General features: G+C 47.7%; 1 pseudogene; it reads left to right on the forward strand.

Moving 5' to 3' along the window:
• The first annotated feature begins 498 nt into the window (after positions 1-498).
• LOC124647767 lies at positions 499-3,784 on the forward strand (annotated as a pseudogene).
• Positions 3,785-9,133: the final 5,349 nt, after the last annotated feature.

Consider the following 9,133-nt stretch of genomic DNA (forward strand, 5'->3'; position numbering starts at 1 on the left):
GGTCCGTTTGGGGCCTCTGGTCCCGGTTTGTGAAACGAACCGGGACTAAAGTGGCAGCGGCAGGCTGTGTTAGGCCTCTGATCCCTTTAGTCCCGGTTTGTAATACAAACCAGGACCAAAGGCCCACCCTTTGGATACGGTTTGGCTTACCAACCGGGACAAAGTCCCCATCTGCCTATATAACCTTGCCCCTGCCCAAGTGTGAGCCACACTTAGCCATTATTTCACTTCTTATCACAAGAGGGGTGTATTGCTTTGCTCTCTTCACATGCACAAGAGGTGTTCGATGAAATGCTTAAGAGGTTTTTCCACTTGAGTTCACACAAAACAAGCCACACTTAACTTGTTTTTTTCTTCTCCATCGAGGTTAACAACTTTATCCTTTCATCTGTCATTGATAAAATGCATGTGTATATATATACATCGTTTCACTAATCGTGATGTTTTGTAATGGTTTTTGATAAGCTTAATTATATCATGCAGATGAATCGGCAATGGATGTACATTGACCGATGCTTTGACGAGTTCACTTCGGGCCTGCGTAATTTTATGGCCGTGGCTGAGGCAAACAAACATGGTGGCTTTATGTATTGTCCATGTGTTGACTGTAAGAATATCATAAATTACGCTCACTCGAGTACCATTCACGGCCACCTTCTGGGATCTGGTTTCATGCCCAGTTACTATTGTTGGACCAAGCACAGAGAAAGAAGGGTTATGATGGAAGACAATGAAGAAGAGGAAGAGGATGATGACAGTTATCTCATGTTCCCTGAATACAGTGATACTGCAGAAGGCAATGAAGACAATAAAGTAGAAGATCAAGAGGCACCAGATGAGCCTGCTGATGATGATCTTGGTCGGATCATTGTTGATGCAAGGAGCGAATGTGAAACTGAAAAGGAAAGGTTGGCCTTCGACCAGATGATAGAAGATCACAACAAATTGTTATACCTAACTTGCGAAGATGGCCATAAAAAGCTAGGTAGCACACTGGAACTGTTGCAATGGAAGACAGAGAACGGTGTCACTGACTCAGGATTTGGAAAGTTGCTGACAATAATTAAGAGGAAGCTTCCAAGGGGTAACGAATTGCCCGCCAGTACGTACGAAGCGAAGAAGGTTGTTTGCCCTCTAGGATTAGATGTGCAAAAGATACATGCATGCATTAATGATCGCATCCTCTACCGCGATGAGTACGAGAATTTGGATGCATGCCTGGTGTGCACCGCATTGCGGTATAAGATCAGACGAGATGACCGGGTGATGTTGAGGACGAGCGCCCAGAAGAGGGTTCCTGCCAAGGTTATGTGGTATGCTCCTATAATACCACGGCTGAAACGCTTGTTCAGAAATAAAGAGCATGCTAGGTTGTTGCGATGGCACAAAGAAGACCGTAAGAAAAACGAGATGTTGAGACACCCTGCTGATGGGTCCCAATGGAGAAAAATCGATAGAGAGTTCCCGTACTTTGCAGAGGATGCAAGGAACTTAAGGCTTGGTCTAAGTACAGATGGCATGAATCCTTTTAGAGAGCAGAGCTGCAGCCATAGCACCTGGCCTGTGACTCTTTGTATATATAACCTTCCTCCTTGGTTGTGCATGAAGCGGAAGTTCATTATGATGCCAGTGCTGATACAAGGCCCGAAGCAACCCGGCAACGACATTGATGTGTACCTGAAGCCATTAGTCGAAGAACTTCTACAGCTGTGGCCATACCAGGTGTTCCTGTGTGGGACGAGCACAAGAAGGAGGAATTTGACCTACAGGCGCTTCTTTTCGTAACCATCAATGATTGGCCTGCTCTTGGTAACTTTTCAGGATAGTCAAACAAGGGATACAATGCATGCACGCACTGTTTACATGAGCTCGAAGGTGATTATTTGGATAAATGTAAGAAGATCGTGTACCTGGGGCATCATCAATTTCTTAGGCATACCCATCCCGTAAGAAAGAAAGGCAAGCATTACAACGGTGAGGCTGATCACCGGAAGAAGCCTCCCCACCGTGATGGTGTTGATATATTTGGTATGGTCAAGGATCTAGAAGTAATATTTGGAAAGGGTCCTGGCGGACGGTCTGTTCCGAATGACGCTGCCGGACACGTGCCCATGTGCAAGAAGAAATCTATATTTTGGGATCTACCCTATTGGAAAGTCTTAGAGGTCCGCTCTTCAATCGATGTGATGCACGTGACGAAGAATCTTTGCGTGAACCTGCTAGGCTTCCTAGGCGTGTACGGGAAGACAAAACATACACCAGAAACACGGGAGGACCAACAACGTATGAAAGACCCCAAAAACTGCATGAGACAGATAAAGGACGTCATTACTCCAGCTACGCTCTTACAAAAGCAGAGAAGGAAATATTTTTTGAATGTCTGAGCAGTATCAAGGTTTGGTCTGGCTTCTCCTCCAATATAAAGGGAATAATAAATATGGAGAAGAAAAAATTCCAGAACCTGAAGTCTCATGACTTCCACGTGATAATGACGCAGTTGCTTCCGATTGCATTGAGGGGGATTCTACCGGAAAATGTTCGACTACCCATTGTGAAGCTATGTGCATTCCTCAATGCAATTTCTCAGAAGGTAATAAATCCAGAAATTCTACCGAGGTTGTAGAATGATGTGGTCCAATGTCTTGTTAGTTTTGAGCTGGTGTTCCCACCATCCTTCTTCAATATTATGATGCATATCCTCGTTCACATGGTCGATGAGATTTCCATTCTCGGTCCTGTGTTTCTACACAATATGTTCCCCTTCGAGAGGATCATGAGAGTCTTAAAGAAATATGTTCATAACCGTGCTAGGCCAGAAGGAAGCATCTCCAAGGGCTATGGAACAGAGGAGGTCATTGAGTTCACGTGTTGACTTTATTCCCGATCTTAAGCCGATTGGTGTTCCTGAATCACGGCATGACGGGAGACTAAGTGGAAAAGGCACGCTAGGAAGGAAATCAATGATATGTAGGGACGGGATTTCTTTCACTCAAGCACACTACACAGTTCTACAAAGTTCCACCTTGGTGGCTCCGTATATCAGTGTACATAAGAATTTTGTACGCTCTCAGAACCCGGGGCAGTCGAATGATTGGATTAGACGTGAACACATGTCGACTTTCGGCGGTTGGTTGCAAAAACATCTCCTCAATAACAGCACTATTGAAGATCAACTGTACTTGTTGTCCCAGACACCATCTTCGGATGTATTGACTTTCCAAGGGTACAAGATAAATGGGAATACATTTTACACGATCTCCCAAGATAAAAAGAGCACCAACCAAAACAGTGGTGTCCGCTTCGATGCAATAAACAACAAAGGCCCAAATGACACATATTATGGTTACATAGAGGAGATATGAGAACTTGACTATGGACCTTCTTTTAAGGTCCCTTTTTTTAGGTGCAAATGGGTCAAGAAAACAGGAGGCGGGGTTCATGTAGACAAGTTGTATGGAATGACAACAGTGGATCTCAACAATCTTGGGTATAGAGACGAACCATTCGTCCTAGCCAAGGATGTGGCCCAGGTTTTCTATGTGAAGGATATGTCTACCAAACCAAGAAAAAGGAAACATAAAAAACGAATACATCAAACGATGAGCCAAAGCGCCACATAGTTCTTTCTGGAAAAAGAAACATCGTGGGAGTGGAGGACAAGATAGACATGTCAGAAGATTATAATAAGTTAGATGAAATTCCACCCTTCAGAGTGAACATTGACCCAAGCATCAAGTTAAATGATGAAGATGCTCCATGGTTACGACCGAAGAAGGTTAAATGATGAAGATGCTCCATCATCAAGTTAATTGAAGAATGTTCATGGCACAAATGAGTATCTCAACATGGCAATCAATTTCCCATTTATTTTTATGTAATCATGTACCTGTATGTAAGATATTAAAAGTGGAGACGGTTGGCTTTTTGTACCATATTTATAGGGAGATTCCCCAACACTGTTAGAGGAGATGTAGTCGTTCACGGGCTTACAGAGAAATTTTTCCGAGGCGCAACTTCTAAAGATGCCGTAGGGCGTGTGCACCAACGACATCTTCGAGAAGCTGCGCCACGGGAGATTTCCCAACCCTTTCCCCAATACTGTTAGAGGAGATGTAGTCTTTCACGGGCTTACATAGAAATTTTTCCGAGGTGCAACTTCTGAAGATGCCGTAGGGCGTGTGCACCAACGACATGTTCGAGAAGCTGCACCACGGGGGATTTCTCAACCCTTTCCCCAGTACTGTTAGAGGAGATGTAGTCTTTCACGGGCATGCAGGCAAATTTTTCCGTGGCGCAACTTCCGAACATGCCGTAGGGCGTGTGCTCCAACGACATCTTCGAGAAGCTACGGCACGTGAGATTTCCCAACCCTTTCCTCCATCCATGGGGATGAAACTCTCCCTACCAGCTAGCTTGGCTTGTTGATCTGCTTGCCAAGGCGTATCGATGCTCCTTTTATAGGCACGGCGCCGCTTCTACTTTGTCTTGTTCCTTAGACATGGCATCGTGCGCTACATGCTTTATCTCATCGAGCAGTGCGTCCACCCACGCGTCCTTATCCTGGAGACAGCTTTAGTCCCGGTTGCACCCACCAGCCATGACTAAATGTTACCCACACGTTATTATCCCACCGATAGTTTTGTTAGATGACACAAAAACCATCTTTAGTCCCGGTTGTATCCAGCAGCCGGGACTAATCCTCCCAAGTAAGCCCCCCGGATAAGCATCCCCCGGATAAGCCCCCCCCCAAGTAAGCCCTCCCAGATAAGCCTCCCCCAGATTAAGCCTCCCATGCATCTTTTATCCCGGTTTGAGACCCCACCCGGGATGAAAGTTTTCGGCGCCACTGCGTTCCCGCCTATTTTCTTCCCACGCTTTCCACCGCTTTCCGCCTCCGTCTTCCCACCATTTTTCACTATATATATGTAGGCTTGGCCTCCATTTCCATATCACATCTAGACTCATATCTGCAAACCTCTCATCACTCTCTCACATGGCTCCCGTCGTATCTCTAACCCCTCGGGAGGCGGAGGCGCTTTGCGCCTCGAACTACCTCGCCCGCCGGGCTACCGTGTGCCCACCGGCTGGATGCTGAGCGTCGGAGGCGTACCGGACCCTCCCGTCCCTCTAGGTGTGGCGCGCCAGATGGCCATCACAAATCACTACTACTTCGAGCTCACGCCGGAGCAGCGGAGGAATCCCCAGTGGCATCCCGACTACAGCCCGACTTGGGACAGCTTCTTCATCAATCGACGTGAGAGTGCGCTTGCCAGGCACGAAGAGGACGGCCCGCCTCCTTCGAACTTCAACGAGGACGGCCGTCGGCTGTGGTGGCGCGGCCGGACTCTCCAGAGCGTCATGGCCTACCGTGGCCCCCGCCTGCGCTACCCTCAGTCCCAGCCCACGCGTACTCACCCGCCGAGGTTCCACTACCGCGACCCCGATGCCAGCGACGACGACACGGCGACTACGAGTATGACTGAATGACTCCAACATTCGAATCTGTCCATGTATCTTAATTTTCAGTTGAGCTCTATACTTTATTTCCAGTTCAATCGTAATAATTTTTTTATTCTCGCTCTTGTTTCCCGCCCTTGTCCTCCCGCGTGGCGTCTTTTGACCCGGTTTGAGACCCAAACCGGGATAAAAGGGGTATATAAACTAAATTTAAACTAAAACAACCGACAACGACTTTATTGAAAATACAATTAAAATAGATAAATGAATAGTCTAGTTGATCTACTCGTCGTCGGAGGTTGTCTTGGTCCAAATATCGTCCCACCGAGGGTCGTTATCGGCCCAAGTTGTATTCGGTTTGTCGAGCTCGAACTCGGCGATGGCTCGATGGTGGCGCCTGTCAGACCTGCGTTGTGCCCTGAGGTCAGCGAAGAATGCGCCAGTGTTGTCGACGTCATTGGGGAACTGCGCCCTCCACTGGCGCATCAACTCCTCGTCGTGCTCGGCGATGGCAATCTGGTGTTGCACCTGGTGGTGGCGGCGACGTGCCTCGTCGTCGACGAGGCACGGCGTTGGTGCGAGGAACTCCGCCTCCTCTAGCGATTCGACGTCCGGGAAGTTCATGTCGCGCCGTGGCCGCCGAAATCTCCACGCGGTCGCATCGTAATCGCGCGCCGCTAGCTCCGGCGTGTTGTACGTGCCGAGGGTGAGGCGGAAGCCACCGACGCGTATCTAGGCGTAGAACCTACCATTCGGACGCGCTCGGACGCCACGGAAACCGGACGACCCGCGACAACGCGGCGGCATCCCGGAGACGAATGAGCGGAGGCGACATCGACGTGTGGTTGCACGCCCACGCGACGCTTTATAGCGCGCGAAGCGACGCGGCAAGTTCGACGACACGTGGCGCGGGGAAGCGGCGGGGCATGGCACGTGGAAGCGGCGTCTACACGTCGCACGTCGGCGGCGACGGGGCGAGGCACGTGGAAGCGGTGGGGACACGTGGCACGGGGAAGGGACACGTGTGGCACGGCGGCGGCGGTGGCTTCAAATTCAAATTCTAATTCATAAGTTATTTAAATTCATATGTAAATTACACTTTTATTAGATAGAGATTTTTTTTCCGAACATTATGATATATGAAGCCCTTTTTTATTTGAAATAAGGCGGGCACAAAAAAAATTGAATTTTTTTGCCTCTGGCGCCAAGGGAGCAGAACAGGCGAAAAATACCTTTGGTCCCGATGCATCGCACGAACCGGGACAAAGGGGGGGCCTTTGGTCCCAGTTCATGCCATGCACCGGGACTAAAGGGTGGCCCAATCTCCGAGCCGCCGCCGACCGCGCCGCCCGCCGTTGCCACCGACGACCCGTGCTGTTGCCGCCGCCACCCACCACGCCGCCGCCACCGCATCCTTTCGCCGCCGCATCGCAGGCCCGTCCCTCTCCCTCCGCGCGCGCGCCCGGCCGACCGCCCCCAACCGCCTCTCCCTGCAGCCTCCGGCCGACGTCGCCGCGCCGATCGCCGCCGTTGCCGTCGGCCGCTTCGCCTCTTCCTCGCCGCACATGCACCCGCGGCCGCCTCCTCCGGTGAGGGCTCCTCTCTCTTCCGACCGGCGCCCAACCGGCGGCCGGCCACCACATATTGTTTTATTTTTATTTGTTTGTTTGTTAGATAGACTATAGTTAGTACAAATAGTTAGTAAAAATATATAATTTGTTAGTTAGACTAGTAGTACAAATAGTTAGTAAAAATATAAAATTTGTTTGTTAGACTACTTAGAATAGTGGTTAGTAAAAATAATATGTTAATTAGAAATAGTTATTAAATATTTACGATAATATATGTTAGTAAAAATAGTTAGTAAACTCTATGTTAGTTAGAATTCTATTTTTTTTAGAAAAAGTTAGTAAAACATTTTTTTAGAAATAGTTAGTAAATATTTACAATAATATATGTTAGTAAAAATAATTAGTAAACTCTATGTTAGTAGAAATAGTGGTTAATATATATATATGTTAGTAAAAATAGTTAATATATATGTTAGAAATAATGTTAGTTACAACTCTATGTTAGTTAGAACTCAATTTTTTTTTAGAAATAGTGGTTAATATATATGTTAGAAATAATGTTAGTTACAACTCTAACATTAATAAAAATAAAGTTAGTTACAACTCTATTATTGTAAACTATTTACAATAATTTTATTTAGCACAATATATGATTTAGTTTCGTAGCTACGATGTCGCGCCAGCCCCCGCGTCGTGGAGGGTCCATTCTGGAGAGGATGATGTCGATGGGGAAGGTCCGGGACTGGGCTCCGCCGGGGTGGCACTGGGAGGTGTTATCTTCCGGGGCACGCACCTTGGTGCGAAATCCGGGTCCCGTCGTCGACCCGGATATTCTCTGGTGGAGGTCGCGTGGGCCACGGTCGTTTCAGAGGGAGCCGGCCCCGCAGGAGGTGGTAGCTCAGCGCATTAGAGAGGAGGACGAGCACGTTCGCCGTTACATGTATGCGTTAGACACCATGTATAGGACCGGATGGTCAGTTATGCAGGGATCTCACATTAGCTATGATCCTCTTACTATTCTGTGGCTTTGGGTGTTCAGCCGGCGCGGTTCAGCACCCGGTCGGCGCCGTTGAGAGGTTCTAGTAGTGATCGATGTATTATGGTTAAATAAACATGGACCCGATCTATGTATGCATGTAACTGCACTATTTGCTTTCAGCACTACATTATCGATCCTTAATTACTAACTATATATGTAACTCCAATTTCAGTTTTCTGCATTATCCTTAATTTGATCATATGATGGTTCCTATATATAACTTGGAAGTCGTTGTAGAAAGCCTGGAGGGACACAGAGACCAAGCCCAAGAAGAATTCATGGATAACCTCATAGCCCACGGTACTCTGGATGATGGCGACGACGGTATTCCAGATGATGGCGGTGACGATGTCACCGCAACTTTTTTGAATGACTCTGGTGAGGGAGCGGAGAATATTGACCGAAGAGAAGATGGCTCCGATGAGGAAGAAGATCATAATGGCTCCGGTGAGGAAGAAGATCATCACAATGGCTCCGGTGATGGAACCGTAGTTATCACCGAGGTATATAAATTAAACCGCTGCTGACTAGATGCATTAACTAGTTAATTTGTACTAACGATGAATTATTTCCTTTTTAGCCCTCTGGATCGAGCACTTCTTCTGTAAAGTCGAAGAAGCGAGGCCCGGCCAAAAAGTTGGCCGACGGCGTTAGGCGCGACATCACCCAGATCGATAAGAGTGGTAAATCGTTTGCTCCCGAGAAGCATGCAAAGTCATTTATAAATCAATGCGAGTGCTTGTTAGGGACTGCATCCCGATCACCGTTCGAGAATGGCACAAGCCGAAGAGACTAGAGCTGTCATGCGCAGAGGAAGCGGCTCAAGGTCTTTATATCGATGATGTTGCCAAAAGCAGCATTCGACCAAGCTCATGGCACATTTCAACATAGTACCTCCGAGAGGGGATGCCGATGAAAAGGCAAAGATGGAGAAGGCAGTCCATGACTTTGCTTTGAAGAAGATGGCCGAACTATTCAAGCACCACAAGAAAAGATTGCACAGACCTTATCAAGAAATAGAGGACTCCGGACAATGAGAAGGTAAAAAATCACTCGGGGGCAAATT

The sequence above is a fragment of the Lolium rigidum genome, chromosome 4 (genome assembly GCF_022539505.1).
Source record: "Lolium rigidum isolate FL_2022 chromosome 4, APGP_CSIRO_Lrig_0.1, whole genome shotgun sequence".
NCBI lineage: Eukaryota > Viridiplantae > Streptophyta > Magnoliopsida > Poales > Poaceae > Lolium > Lolium rigidum.